The sequence below is a fragment of the Nycticebus coucang genome, chromosome 21 (genome assembly GCF_027406575.1).
Source record: "Nycticebus coucang isolate mNycCou1 chromosome 21, mNycCou1.pri, whole genome shotgun sequence".
NCBI lineage: Eukaryota > Metazoa > Chordata > Mammalia > Primates > Lorisidae > Nycticebus > Nycticebus coucang.
Genome location: NC_069800.1, coordinates 11,374,058 through 11,390,100, shown reverse-complemented (window position 1 = coordinate 11,390,100; position 16,043 = coordinate 11,374,058).

The window sequence follows — 16,043 nt, the reverse complement described above, 5'->3', positions numbered from 1 at the left end:
GATATCCCTTCCCTTGAAAATAGCAAATAGCTTGCCTTTGTACAAGCTGCATTGCACTCACGGTTCTGATGTCTCTGCTTCTTGGGAACAGGGGGAGGGGCACAGCCCTTTAGAGGCTCTAGTGGCCAGAGACAGACCCCAGGTCACACACAAGTCAAGTCCACACACACTAAAATGGGGGAACTAGAGGGCATGGTCAGGGCACATGCCCAGACTGCCCTGGGGAGAGTGACGGGGAAGAGTCCTTGTTAATCAGGCTTTCCCATCTTCACTGGGTTCTGCAAAACGTGAAGGCAGGTTGACACTTTGATGCCAGATCCCAGCTGGCAGCTGCAGCTCTGAGGATCAAAGACCCAGGGCATGCTAGGCCCCGCCTCCGCCTCGAGGATTCACTAAAGCAGTGGTTCTCAACCTTCCTAATGCCACGATGTATTTTCATTGTTACAAAGGGGTCACAACCCACAGGTTGAGAACCACTGCACTAAAGTCTGCCCATAGGTGAGTCTGTCTGCCCACCGCAGGGCTTATCGGTCTAACTTTATTTCACCAGGCTACATTTCATCATCCAGGTTCATTTCCCATAAAAACTCTGATTTTGTCTGGTTTCCATCTGAAACTGTGAGTCATACTTTCCACACTCTACCTTTCTGGGACGTGCAAGGTCCCTTCCTCTTAGCAAGACACCTCCCTGCGTATTTCCTCAGAGTGCCTTGATTTATCTCCTCTCCCTTTTTCAGTTCTAGAAGATAAAGGTTGGAAAGTGACCTGTCCCCACTCTGGGAGAACATGACCCTGCTCCTCAGGGCTCTGCAGTGGCACCTGGGTCTCCCCCAGCCCCACTCCACCCCGCAGGTGCTGCTCCTGCTCAAACAGGTAAAGGCAAAGCCTGGGACCTCGGTTGGCTCCAAGTTTGGGTCCAGCTCTTCGTCACTTAGTATTAGACCAACCCACCATTCTCACGTATTTCAATTAATTGTCGTATTTAAGAAGCATAAGATTTTACAGAAATATCTGGATTTCCCACTCTGACATCCTCCTCTGTGCTACCAGGCTGTTTCCCACAGCTGGAGCCTCAGCTTCACCAAGTATCTCTCTACTCAGCAGCCAATGTGCCTCTACCGAAAACCAGGACGGTCCCTCTGCCGCAGGTGACCAGAACTCTCCAGGGTCTGTGAGCTTTTCTCTCCACAGAGCACTTGGTGAGAGTCCTTCTAACTATGAAATCTTATGCATTCTTAAAGCTTCTCCAACTGATCCTTTCTGAGAGATTTTCCTCCATGTCCTTGGTGCCTGGGGGCTGGGAGCCGTTCTGGGAGACCACCCTCAACAGGCAGAAACACCACTGGGTCTGATCGTGGAGGACATTCCCATCCCCTGGCCCACTCTGGCTCAGGAGGGGCAGATGATACAGGCTGACACGTGTGCATGTGGTGTGAGGGAAAGCCCTGGGTGGCTCTGGGCACATCCCCTTGCTCTTAAACAGAGATGGAGGAATAGCCAGCCCCTCCTCTGAATGACCTTCCGAGGATGTTTGCAAAGCTGCTGGGGTCAGGACAAGCCAGCTCAGACAGGTGGAGCAAGAGGCAGGAAAGAGCCTGGATGCTCAAAGCCCTCCAGGAACTATGAGATTAGCCAAACCTGAAATGATTCCACCTGGGACTTCTTATATGAAATGATCAACATGCTTTGGTTGGTACTGACAGCAAAAAGCATTCTCTCCAGACTTCTGAGTCTTAAAAGTTTCACTCCATGGAACAAGACGGCTTGAAGTCATTCCTTCTCAGGTCTGCAGATCTTTGGTTTGTTTACCGAATCAGACTCTCACAGGACACTTTTAGGGGCATTTCATCATCCAGGCTACATTTCATCAGCCTCCCTAACCCTAACCCTAACCCCTAACCCTAACCCTTCTGCCCATATTGGAAAACAGACAAGAGAGAAGAGTCTTCTAGCTGGTCTGTTTCTGGTGGGAGAACACCCAGGTGCTGACCAAGGAGGGCAGCTGAGCCAAGGAAGGGGGTGCTGCCTACACCGCAGACATTCCTGGTGGCAGTTTGGAACAGCCGATACCTCACACGGAGAAGACTGCACCACTGCATGCATGCGGGGTCCAGGGAAGGAAGGAGCTGCAGATGGACAGACAGGGCAATGGACAGACACGCCCCCACAGGCTGGGGACATGGCATCTGCACCCCCACACCTTCACTACCAACTTCCTCTGTCCCACGGGAATGAAGTGGGCGGCAAGAATCAGGGTGAGAAATTTGGCCGCCAGGCTCCAACACGCTGAGGCCCGTTCACCTTCACGCTCAGAGCAGGCCATAGCCTTCCCTTGCTGGGGTAAAAGGCAAGGCTGTTGCCTCACACAGAGGTGGCTGCACACGGTTTCCTAAGAAAAACCAAGCCAGAGTGCCAGGGGCGGGTGGCATTTCACCTGAGTTATTCACTAGGGAGGGTGGTTTCTTTTATATCTCTGCTTCAAAGACAGAAGCCATGGGGTGTGTATTAACAGTTTATCTTTAAGCTTGAAAGAAATTATAATGTGAAGTAGTGGCCGCGTTGTAAAACCTACTAATGCCACGTGATTCAATAAACACACACATTTTCACTGCACTCAGGTTCCCATCCTGGGCAGTGGAGTGGGCGGAGTCACAGTCACCCCACCTTCCCAGGAAGCCACACAGCTCAGTATAAGGAATGAAGCCTTTGAGGAACAGGGCAGCCTGACTCCTGCTCAGGTGGGGGTTTACTGCAACAACCTCATTCTTAAAGACACAGGGCACACGCTTTTATTTATAAATATTAGTTGTCTATTTTTTGATACTTAAAAAAAATAAGAAGTTAACTGATGACTCCATACTGAATCTCAGAGTCAAAGCATTCTATAATAGACATGCTCTTATTTGACAATGTGAATGTTACTTTCTTTGCATTATTATTATTGCTTAATATTTCAATGTAGCAATTGAAATAAATACACATTTCTGAGTGTATTTATGTCCGTTCGTTCTTTACAAGGTTTCTGTTTCTAGTCCTTATCTTAAACATTGTTATTGTTGTTAAATTTAAGCCTTTTTAACTTTGTGAAGGCAAAAAAATGGAAACCTAATAAATACATGTATATGTAAAAATAAAAAATAAGATTAGAGGAAAAAAGACAGAGGGCATAGAAAGGGCATTATTAACTCTAAACAATGCCCTGCCCAAGCCACGTCAGGGGCTCCCCCAGGACCTTGAACAGACTTGCCAACCACTTGCCCCCAGGACAGCCCTGCCCCTGGCGTCCTCTTCTGCACTCACCCACTGTCTTCCTATCTTCCTTGCCCCTGGTGCCCACCATCTGCTTTTTGCCTCTCCGAAGTCTTGAGGAGGGCTTTCACTGAGATGCCCCTCCTAGAGCCATCCTGTCCAGCATCAAGTGATCCTCACACCCCAGGCTTCTTCCCTCCTCCAGGGGCCACCTCCTCGGGGCTCCCTCCCAGGCCCTGCCTTACCTTGCATGGTCACACCCACCCCCCAACTTCCCCACGTCCACTCACATTCCCACAGACACCACATTCATCCTGCAGCTCCCAGGCAGAGCAGCCAGCAGCCACTATACTCCCTGATGCGCCAGAGCCACTAAGACCCACGCCATTCTTGTTTCCTCCCCAGGCCTCCACCCACCCAGCAGCCTTTGCTCCCACCTTCCCCAGTCTCTAGGGGTGACCCATCACTGAGCCCTGACCAAGCCTCTTTCCACCTGCTGCACCTGCCTCCCCACCTCTCACCTGGACTAAGACTGTGCCCTGACCAGCTCCAGCTGCAGCCTTGGCCTCTGTCCCCTGAACCCTGCAGGGGAAGGGGGTTATGTTGAAATGTAAACCTGAGACAAACACACTCCCCACAATGAGATATTGCTCAGGATAAAAATTAAAGCTCTGCCATGGCCTGGACTGATCTTCCTACTTTCATCTCTACCTTTGGCGGTCATAATTATGGCTGCTAGCTCCCCACGCAGGACCTTTGCAATACCCTATGTGTGTGTGGTCTGTGGCCTCGAGGCTGGGCAGTGAGGGGGAAGGCCCCTCAGCATGTGCACAGTGCACAGCAGGAGTCTTCATTGACCCTGCTCCCTTCCTCAGGGCCCAGACGCTCTCACTAGTTTCTCTCCCCCAAGCATCAATGTGTGGCAAGGACACCTGAGTATCCGAGAGCTACAGCTTCTCTGCCGTGTGCATCTCCCCCCCACACACACCACCGGCCCTCCCACATGGAGGGGCCACAGCTCTGCCTGGACACCGTGCTGTGTGCACCAGATCCCACCACAGGACACACATAGCAGGGAGGTGTAAACAGTCCTGCCCCCTCCACAGACCTCTGTGCAGAGAAGGTGAGAGTGCTTCAATCATTGGAACCCAAGTGCTAGCTCTTCAGTGGGAGATTGACTACATATTCTGCTTTCTGACACAAAGGCTGTATGTTGATCACCTGTCACCTGCCTAGTAAAAGCACAGGCCTGGACCACTGTGACTAGTGGACACACACCCTCTAGGGAGAACTATGTTCCCTGCCCCTGAGAAGAATAGGGCTGCTTCCCCTCAGAGGGTGTTTGCCAGAATCTCCGTGCACTGCTGACCACAGGGCTAGAGGCTGAGGCGGGCGACCTAGCACAGCGCGTGTCTGTGGAACAGAGAGCTACAAGGGCACTTTCCCTCTCCTACTCCTGCGACTCTTCTCACCCACCAAAAGGGCAGGTCTCTCCCTGGCTGCGTGTGGAAACAAGTGATAGCAGATGCCTCTGAGCCAGGCTGCTGAAATACCTCCCTGGAAAGGCTGACTAACTGGAAGAAGTCAGGAGTGACAACGAAGTCAGGAGTGAGGATGGAGGAGATGGAGGAGGAGGAGGAGTGAGGATTGAGGAGGAGGGAGGGGGAGGAGGGAGGGAGGAGTGATGCTCTGGGAGGCCGGAATCGTGGAGGACCCTGAATTCCCACCTGGAACCAGAAATGGTGGTGGGGCCCTGTGGATTAACGCCGCCTGCCAGGGTGCCTTTTTCTTCCTTTTACCTGATGTGGCCCTGACAGTAGATCCTTTGAGAAGTGGGTCTCTATAGGGCAAAGTCCTTTGACCTGAGTCAGACTTTGTTGTGTTAAATCTCATGGTCATGCAAATGCCTGTCCATTAGCGTCTACAGCAGGTTTTTCATAATAGCCCAACCCTAAAAATAGCTCAAATAACCTTCAACGCGCAAATGGTTGAATAAACTCTGGTGCATCCATATTCTAAAATAATACTGCTAAATACGAAGTAACAAACACACACAGTTGCACACACACCTGGATGAGTCTCCAGAGAACTAGTGGATTCAGCAGCCAGGCCCAAAGGTCACATGCCAAATGCTTTCAGTTATGGAACAACCCTGCAGTGATAACAGGGCGGCATCAGTGGCTGGGGCAGGAGCACTGATGTGGCTATGAAGGGGCCATGGAGGCCTTCTTTGCGCTGGGAATCCCGTGTGTATCCCCCGCAGACATGTGGACACCTGGTAGCAATGTCTTCCTATTGCTTTGTCAGAAGTTGCTGTCAGGGGATCTGGGTGAAGCTTGCATGGAATTGTTCTGTATTACTTCTGTGAATATGAATCCATTTATCACAAAATTAAAATTTCGTTTAAAAAAAGAAAAAGCAGCATTGGTCCCCAGGGCACCAGTTTACTTATACTCTGCATGAAGATGAAGTGAAAGAGGTTTTGTCACCTGTTAGCTGCAGAAAAACCAGCCTTATCCAAACAGGCCTCCCGCATCCAAAGACCAGGGCTTGTCTCAGAGCCTCTCAAGGCCCCTAAGGAGGGTGGAGGCCAACTCTGTGCAGAGCAGGTGCAGGGAGCCATCAGCCGGGCTTGACCACCATGGAGGACCAGTGGGCACTATTGCCCTGCTCTTCTGAGAATGTGCTGGAACAGTCAGCACAACAGCCAGTCCTCTGCCAACATTGTCTCCAGAAGGTTCTGTTATAATGTGAACACACTCCAGGGGCAAAATAACTCAACTATCATAATAATTGTAGAAATATCTGTTTCCCATGAAGGCAGGTAGCAATACCTTCGGTCTTCTAGGCCATTCAGTCTTTGCTGAACTTACTGAACTCGGTCTTTGTAGCTTAAAAGCAGCCATAGATGACATGTAAGGAAATGGATAAAGCTGTGTCAACTAGGCAGAGGGCTGGAGTTGGTCCATAGGATACAGATTGCCATCCCGCATACCCTTGCGTGTATATGATGTTTTTGCAGCTGTCTGCGCTGGCTTCCAGCAGGGGAACACAGATTACTCTTAGTGGGTGGAGAAGTGAACCTCTCTAAGGGGGAAAGCATGGGGCAGCAGAGGCTAGAGAAGGGCCTGGGCCACTGGGAAGTGTACAGAAGACCAGCTTGCACACCCACCATGGCCCTGTCAAGGATCCTTAGAACCAGTCAGGGAACAGCTAAGAATGAGTGAGGTCTCATTTACCTGTATTGACGTCCGCTGTGATGGTACCTGGGTCTTTCTTCCCATCACACCAGCTAAGGGTAAGTTAATTCATACAGGTTCTGGCCCATGTTAATGCTGAGACTGAGTATCTGGAAAGGAGAACCCTTCACTGCAGCAAGAAACCCAGGTCGCACCCCAGCTGTGGCCCTTGCAGCCAGCCCGGGAGCTCGCAGCACTCACTTCAGCAGCTTCAGGGCCCCTCCCAGGTTACAGCCTACGGCTAAAGGCTCCTCCAGGCCTGCCTGTGAGCGTCCATCACTGAAAAGCCCTTATCTACCTCAGGGATTTTAGTAAAGGTGATCTCCCTTTGGGGCAAAATCTAGCCATTGTTTTCATGTCTTATTTTCTTCAAAATCTTATGCCCAACCAAGGAGTAGAACTTCCATACCACATTGGTTACTAAGTTTGTTAGCTAAAGCACACAAAGACCTTGGGAAATGAGTCAAATGCCAGGAAGGAAGTTTGGGAGGAAAAAAGGGGGAGCTCATGCAAAGCAAGAACAAAAACTAAGGAAAGGTGGAAGGCGGCTAAAATAACAAGGGAAGACCAACATCAGCATGGTTTGCTCACTTTTCCCTATAAATGATCCCAAACTTTGCTCAGAGAAGTCCTGGAAGAGTTTTGGTGGCAGGTAGGGGATGAAGCGGGTGGACACACTGAGAAAGCGTAGGTGACTTTCTTTCGTCATGATTATCCTCACTCTTTAGTGAAATGTAACTTATTTACAGGAAAGAGCACATTACACCTCAATAGCCCGTTAATTTTCACTAACTGAACTCACCACATAACCAGTGCCCAGATCAGGAAGCAGCACTCCCGGCCCTCCAGATGCCGCGGTGCCTCCGCAAACACTGTGGCCCGCAGCTGCCCACCCCCACCCCCCAGCAGATGTGATCACGCTGGGCTGACCCTCATCACTAGGGTCACCAGAGACCTGCTCTTCTGTGTCTCTCACTCACACTGTGTGACTGGCACCCATGTCCTGTGCAGGGCTGGGGGGATGGGAGGTGGCTTGCCTCCCACAGTGCAAATATGCTATGGTTTCTGAAACTCACTCTGCTACTGACAAGCTGCAGGTGGTTTCTGGATTCTAGATGCCTGATTTGAGGGAGATGGAGAAGGCCCCCTCCCCTCCATCTGCACCATCTAAAATGCTTCCCTAGAGGCACACTGCCTGCCCTCCCTAACCAGGGCCAGCTCCCCGCAGAGGGGCCAGCTCCCATCAGCTCCCTGACCCCTGCGTGCTGGGGGCTCTCCTCCCAGTGGGAGGCAGATGGGAGGTGCCTGGCGCAGATTTTAGCTCTGTTGTTTCATGTCAGACCTGCTTTGCTTCTTGTCACACCTGAGCAACAATATCTTTAAAGCTCCCCGAGGTCCTGCTCACACACCTCCCCTCACGCCACTCACCAGCAGCCTGAAGACCTCACTGAGTCACAGGAGCTTGGGATAGAATAGGCAGAGCTGCCCTCAAGGAGCTCGCAGTTGGTTAGAAACATCGAAACGGAGTTGGAGTGCTGTAACACGAGCACGTGTCACTTGCCCGGCACTGGGAGACAGTGAAAGTAGGGGGGCTCCCTCGGGGGAGGGCAGGAGGGGCCTGGCAGGGAGAGGCTTAGCAACTTGCAGGGGCTTTAATGGATCAAGTGGTTGGTGACCAAGAAGAGGGTAAACCTAGAATCCTTCCCCGTTTGGGGTGAGAGTCAACACTGACATAAATGAAACCAGTGTCATCTTTGAAGCAGAAACAGGGACGGAATCGGGAGACTCCACTAAGTTCTTTTCGTTGAAATGTGCAGCCAGCTTCCAACACCCAACAAGGGCCTTGCTAGGTGCGTGTCAGCAAGGGCAGGCAGCTGAGCTGGGGGCCAGGGCTCAGTCCCGAGAGGAGCCCCTGTGTCCTGCTGCTCCTCGGCCTCCATGCTCAGCACCCAGCTGAGACCCTGCCCTGCTCACCTGCCATTTTCTCTCCTTCCTGGAAGCTGTTCACCTGATCTGTCCTCACAGCAGCAGGAAGGCTGACACAAATGGAAGAGTTTTCTGGAAGAAACCCCCACGCCCAGGTGCTAGTAGAGGAGCCAATGACTTGGTTTCCTATGAATGTTGGTGGCTCAGAGCTCAGGGAGCTCCAAAGAGTGTCCCGGGAGACTTGTGTATGATCCTCACCAGGGCAGAGCTCCGCAGGCTCCTTGCTGTGGTGGCTGCTGGTGACCATGTGTTTCTCCCATACTTTTTGTAAAATTACCTAGCTTTAAAATTGGGAATTATTTAGAATTGAATATACAACAAGTTCCCTCCCTTCCCCAGGGCCTTGGGCTTCCCCTTAGAGGTCCCTGCCCGTGGGAAGTTTCTCGGCGTGTCCCCCACATGTGAACATTTCTGCGTATGTGCAGTCCTGGTATGCCCATGGTCTGCCATCTAGAAATACGTCTGGAGGATCATCTCTTATCAGAACCACCCGGTTCTTGAGTGTGCACTCAATGCTGCAGTGGCAAAACCACTCAGCCACACCCTGGGTGTCCTTCTGTGGGGGCTGGGGTGAGAGGGCATCAGTTTTCCTATTGAGATTTTGGTGTTTTCTTGCAGAAATATAGTACATACTTATAAAGCCGGTGCGTGAGTGTGTGTGAATGTGTGTGAATGTGTGTGCTTGTGTGTGAATGCGAGTGTGTGTGCTTGTGAGAGTGTGAATGTGTGTGCTTGTGTGTGTGAGTGTGTGTGCTTGTGTGAGTGTGTGTACTTGTGTGTGCTTGTGTGTATGAATGTGTATGCTTGTATGTGTGTGCACGTGAGTGTGCGTGTGTCCTTGTGTGAGTGTGTGTGTGCTTGTGTGTGTGTGTGAGTGTGTGCTTGAGTGGGTGTGAATGTGTGTGCTTGTGTGAGAGTGTGTGAATGTGTGTCCTTGTGTGTGTGTGCGTGTGTGAGTGTGTGTGCTGTGTGTGTGTTTGTGAATGTGTGTGCTTGTATGAGTGTGAATGTGTGTGCTTGTGTGAATGTGAGTGTATGTGTGTTTGTGTGAGTGTGTGTGTGGGGATGTGTATGCTTGTGTGAGTGTGTGTGTCCTTGTGTGTGTGAGTGTGTGCTTGTGTGAGTGTGTGTGTCCTTGTGTGCGAGTGTGTGCATGTGTGAATGTGTGTGCTTGTGTGAGTGTGAATGTGTGTGCTTGAGTGAGTGTGTGTGACTGTGTATGTGGATGTGTGTGCTTGTGTGTGCCTGTGAATTCTTCTTTTCTCAATTTGTCATTTAACATCATTTAGGATTTTGTTTGTTTCCAGAAAATTCTAATTTTTACCTAATTAAGTGTATTTCCCATGTCTCATTAGTCTTCTGAATTTGTGTTCTGCTTAGAAGGAGCTTTTCTTTCCCACTAGCATTTAAAAAAATGGTTCCAGGGCGGCGCCTGTGGCTCAGTGAGTAGGGCGCCAGCCCCATATGCCGAGGGTGGCGAGTTCAAACCCGGCCAAACTGCAACAAAAAAAAAAAATAGCCGGGCGTTGTGGCGGACGCCTGTAGTCCCAGCTGCTCGGGAGGCTGAGGCAAGAGAATCGCGTAAGCCCAAGAGTTAGAGGTTGCTGTGAGCTGTGTGACGCCACGGCACTCTACCCAAGGGCGGTACAGTGAGACTCTGTCTCTACAAAAAAAAAAAAAAAATGGTTCCATACTTCATTTAGTGTTTTAAAATATTACTTTGTACTTAACTTTTTCTATCACATCTGGAATATACTGCAATTAGCAGGGTGAGTTAGGGATCCAACTTAATTTTATTCCAGATAGTTATCTAGCTGCCCAACTTCATGAAATCCCCAAATCTTCCTGTTCTGTTGATTTGAAATGCCATCTTTTTCATAAACTATGTTTTGATACCATTCGGTTCCATTTCTGTACGAGATTCCTTTGATTGGTCTGTCTATTCATACATCAGAATGCAAACTGTTTAAACTTGCAGAACTTGTAATGTTTCAGTGTCTCTGAATTTTATACATCCAAATCTCTTTATCTGAATTTTCCTGTATGCTTTACCTTCTTGTTCCTTTTTCTTAATTATTTCCCTTAAGAACTTCCCATAAAGGCTCCGTGCCCATAGCTCAGTGGTTATGGTGCCGGCCACATACACCAAGGCTGACGGCTTTGAACCTGGCCCAAGCCTGCTAAACAACAATGACAATTGCAATAAAAAATAGCCAGCACTGTGACAGGCACCTGTAGTCTCAGCTACTTGGGAGGCTGAGGCAAGAGAATCGCTTAAGCCCAAGAGATTGAGGTTGCTGTGAGCTGTGACATCACATCCTCTAACGAGGGCAACATAGCGAGACTCGGTCTCAAAAAAAAAAAAAGCACTTCCCATTTCCCATAAATAAGAATCAGCTCACCTAGTTGAAAACAAGCTATCTTTTAATTTTTACTTAAATGACCATAAGTATATAGATTAGCTTGAGAACAATTTCAAGTTTTATAAGGCTCGGTTTTCAACCCCAGAACAGAGAATGCCTTTCCCTGTCGTGATAATTTTAATTTTCCTCTGTTTTGTGTTGTAAAATTTTGTCACAAGGAAGATGCACTTTGTTTATTCATTGCTGTTTTTTAAAAGTTGTTTAATGGTTTTCATAAATGGAATTTTTTTCATTAGATTTTTCACTTTTTATAGAGAAAAGTTACTGATTTTTGCAAATTAAATTTGTAACCAGGTGGCTGGTTGAGCTGCTTATTATTTCTGGTGTGCAGCCAGTAGTCTTTGTTCTTTCATACACAATGCATTCCATCTGCAAAACATGGTGGGTACTCTTCCTGCCTCCTATTTCCAGCTCCGCTTTGCCCCCGGCTAAGGGCCCTGAAGAGCGAGGTAGGGGCATGTTCCATCGCGTGGCGTTAGTTGGCATCTTCCCTCCATGCTTGTATGGGAATGTCCCCAGCATTCACAACTAGCATGCATTTTAGCTACAGATAGTTGTATCGTGTTGGAGGAGTAAGTATTCCTATTCAAATGATTTTTAAAGTCAGAAATATGTTGAGTTTTATCCAACACCTGTTGACCGCTATGAAGATGCTCTTCCCGTTCTCCTTTGACTTAGTAGATGCTACTGTGGGATCCCCAATCTTGGCCTTTGGGGGGTGCCCCATCCTCCAGCTGCTGTGGGTGTGAGTTGCTAATGGCTCCTGAACCCACCTTCTAACAAATGCCTTCCCCTCATGGGGGCATGGGACCCAGAGAACCCCCCAGGAGGTGGGGAAAACCCAAGTCCTGATGGCTGTAAAGGTCATAGAAAGCCCATTCCCCGGCTCCAGGTAAAGCAGTGGAGGCAACACCAGCTCCTGGCTCTCTGTGGGTGGGCCAAGGCAGACTGACGGGGAACCTCCCGCTCACTTTCTCTCCCCTGGCTCCTGCTTCCCTGGAGGCTTCTCCTGGGGGCTTCACCTGCCTGGGGATCCCCATCTCAGGCTCTGGCTGCAGGGCCCCCCACTGAAGTCAGAGGTCTGGAGAACCATGTGAAGACAATCGATTTTCCACTGTGGCCGTTGTTTGATTTCCAGGACAGACCACCCTCAAGGTGGGTTATTGTTTCTCTGATGTGTTCCTGGGTTGTATTTGCTACTATTTCACTTATAGTATTATTGTTTTCTTTTTGTATTTTCTCAAGATGTATCTTTTTATTGACTTAGAACATTTAAAATGATAGTGTGGGTACAATGGGTGAGTGGATATGACGACCCCCGAGGGGGTCTTTTACAACTAGAACTTTACCTTGGGAGTGAGAACAATGTAGTCTAAAAATTTGTACCTTCATATTAACTTGAAAGTAAAAAAATAAATCACTGAAATGCCACCAGAATTATCTGTTACTTGAATTTGAAAGTCTTACAGAAATTATGTGGACCTCAGTGGAGAAGGTTCAGATCTTTAGTAACATTCTCCATTGTTCCATGTCACCTGTCTGTTAAGAAGTTTTACTTCTTGTAAGGTCAGAAGCCCTTTTTTCTGTCAGCAGAGCATGGTGGTCCCTACTGTAATTCCAGTAGTTTAGGAGGTCAGGACGGAAGGACCTTTTGAGCCCAGGAGTTCAAGTCTACACTGAGCCATGATCACACTATCCAGCCTGGGCAACAGAAGGAGACACTGTCTTTATTAAATAAAGTTTTTCAGAAAAGAGATCCTGTCTTTAAAAAAATTCAATACACTATACATTTCTAGAGTAACATCCGTTGTGTTTTACTTGCGTGGAGTGAAGCAATGTGACCTCTCAAAGCTGTTTTCTATCTTTCTGTTTCTATTCCTAGCTCTTCGTTACCCTCTCAAAGCTGTTTTCTATCTTTCTGTTTCTATTCCTAGCTCTTCGTTACCCTTTCTACTTTTATTTCACCTTTTTTTCCCCTACTATAAAATTAGATTGTTGGAATTTTCAGTATTAACGAAAATAATCAATATAAAAAATAAGGCATCAAATGAAAATCACCTGAAATCTGATCACTCTGAGATAAAGCGGTTAACAATCTGTTGACCTCCTTTGTCATCTGTGTATCCTTTTGAATATACATATAAATGTGTACACTGCAAAATTCACAGTAGAGCCCCCATAGCTGACCACCTCCCACACTGACCAGCTCCTCAGGTTGACCTAGTTTTCATAGACTGGACATGCACCATGTGCACATGTCAACACAGTAGGCCTGGCTCCTTCTGTTGTTGACCAGTTTATTACAGTCCCTTTGATGGTCACCTTACAGAGGTTCTACTGTATATAGGAGGCTAATTGCTTTGCTGCTGCTATTACATAATTCCACAGACTGGGTAATTTCCAAACAATAGAAGTTTATTTGGCTCACAGTTCTGGAGTCTGGGAAGTTTAAAATTGGGGGACCACATCGGGTAGGCATTCTTATGGTGTCGTAGCATGGAAGACAGCTCCACATAGCAAGGAAGCGCACTGGCGACACAGAAAGAGGAAATCTGGCACATTTGTAGAACATTAACCCGTCTCACGATATCGGCATGAAGCTCCCATGACCCAATCACCTCTGAAAGGTCCACCTCTCAACACTGTTTCAAGGCAATTACATTTCTTTTTTTTTTTTTTAATTTTTTTGTAGAGACAGAATCTCACTTTATGGCCCTCGGTAGAGTGCCGTAGCGTCACACGGCTCACAGCAACCTCTAACTCTTGGGCTTACGCGATTCTCTTGCCTCAGCCTCCCGAGTAGCTGGGACTATAGGCGCCCGCCACAACGCCCGGCTATTTTTTTGTTGCAGTTTGGCCGGGGCTGAGTTTGAACCCGCCACCCTCGGCATATGGGGCCGGCGCCCTACTCACTGAGCCACAGGCGCCGCCCCCAAGGCAATTAAATTTCAACATGAGTTTTGGAGGGGACATTCAAACATGGCAATATTTATGCAATTTTAATATTTAATATTAATTTAATTTTAATATTTATGCAATTTTAATTGCATCTACTGTCCTTTATTTAAAGAAAAAAGTCTTCTATTAGATTTATTTACCTCTTCTCTCTCTCTCTCTCTTCCCCCACTCTCTCTCTCTTTCTCTCTCTCTCTCTCTCTCTCTCTCTCACACACACACACACACCCCACTTTTCATTGAAGTTGATAGCAGGTGATTGGATCTCCAGTGTGGTGGTTTGGGTTTTGGTTTCTTCAAAGATGGAGATTTCTGATGTTCACTTTGCTCACTGGTTTTGGTTGACTTTAAGGAGCAGAGCTGCCCACAGTTACCGCCAGCCGCTCGTCTCAGGAGGGAAGACCCCTTGTGAGCTCCATGCTGCAGTAACACACAGGTAGCAACTCAGTGACCTGAAGCAACACAAATATATATTTATTAGTTTTGAGAGAAGGCAAGAACAGGCCTCACAAGGCTAAAATCGAGATGTTGGCAGATGCTTCTTCTGGAGTCCCTGGGAGAAACTGTTCCCTTCTATGTCTGGCTTCTGGAGGCTTCCTGCTTCCCTTAGCTCGTGGTCCCTTTATGTCTCCAGAGCTGGCAAAGTTTCAACAAAGTTGGATGTTTCTCAGGCTGGATCAGACTCTCACCCTCTCACCTTCCTGTTACACGGGACCCACAAGGTCATCCAAAACAGTCTCCTCATCTCGCATTTGTCTGCTGGCAACCTGAATCACACCTGTAATCTAAAGTGCCTCAATCACACCTCTAAACTGCCACAATCACACCTGTAATCTAAATGGCCTCAATCACACCTGTAATCTAAACAGCCTCAATCACACCTGTAATCTAAACTGCCCCCTGCCAGCCCCCTAGGTATTAATAATAAGATTTTTGTAGCATGTGGGATGCACATGCAGATGCCTTAAGGAGAGCACTATTCTTCCTATTGCTGCTCCCTGATGGTTGCCCTAGTGCCACACCCCCAGGATTTGGCCCAGGCCTTTGCTGAGTTGGGTTTGGCAGCAGGTGTGGGCAGGAGAACTGCAGAGAAGGGGGTGGGGAGGGACACCATCCAGATGAAGTGACCTTCTTAGGTCTGAGGTTTGTATAAAAGGCAGCCATAAACACTCCCTTGTGGAAGGCTACACTGGGCCCATGTCTCCTTGAATCCTCTCAGCAGACACGATAAGGAGTTATTTCCTTCATGTCCAAGATTACAGAACTGAGGCCAGGAGAACTTCAGTTTTCATTGCCCTAGAGACTTAGCTGCTGTGCCCCGCTCTCCTCCCAGCACACTGGAAACACCCAGAAATCTACCCTCAGAGAACATCCTGGGGAGGGCTCCTCAGCCTCCTCATCAGCCTGCAGCTGGTCTCTAAATATGGTGCCCAGGTAGGGAAATTGTTCAGCCTACAGGTGCAGGGGCTCTCTGAGAGTTAGTGGTGTTTTCTGTTACCTGAAAGGGAAGTTGCTTCTCAGATGGTTTGATTCTATGTGTGTGATATGATGGGGTGGCACCCTCTCGGCCACCCCCGTGCACACACCTGGGGGTTTCTCTGGTCCCTCTGCAGGGCAGGCTGGAAGTGTCAGGGCACAGTCACCCCACCTGCAGCCGTGGGCAGCTATAATCCCAGGCAGCCCCCAGGGGGCCGGGCTCCAGCTGCCCATAACAGCAACCAGCTGAGAACAGGGCCCTCCAGCAGCTCCTTTTCCTCAGCAGGTGAAGACACTCAGGGCCTCTCGGGGGCCTGGACCTGCAAGTGTGGCCCCAAGCCAGGGCACAAGAAGTCCAGGAGCCCTGCCAGCTCCAGCTTCCACCTGCCCAGCCCTCCATTCCTTATGAGTACTTGGCAGCCAAGGGCAGGATCTTCACAATCCTCTCTGTGGTCCTCACTGCCCTCCCCGCCCTGGGACACCCACCTCCTGTGTCTTTGTTGGTAGCTTAAGTGCCAGGCGTCATGTAAAAATGTCACAGACCCTATTACATCCTTTAATCTAAATAATGACGGCAGAATTGTTCCCCAAGTTCAGAGATGGAAGAGGTGCTGGAAGAAGGCGCAACTGGGATGTGCAAAGACCTCTGTCATTAAGACAGCGCCACCAGGGGTGTGATGGTGTCCTCACGGGGGACCCTGCTGCTTTGAGGGGG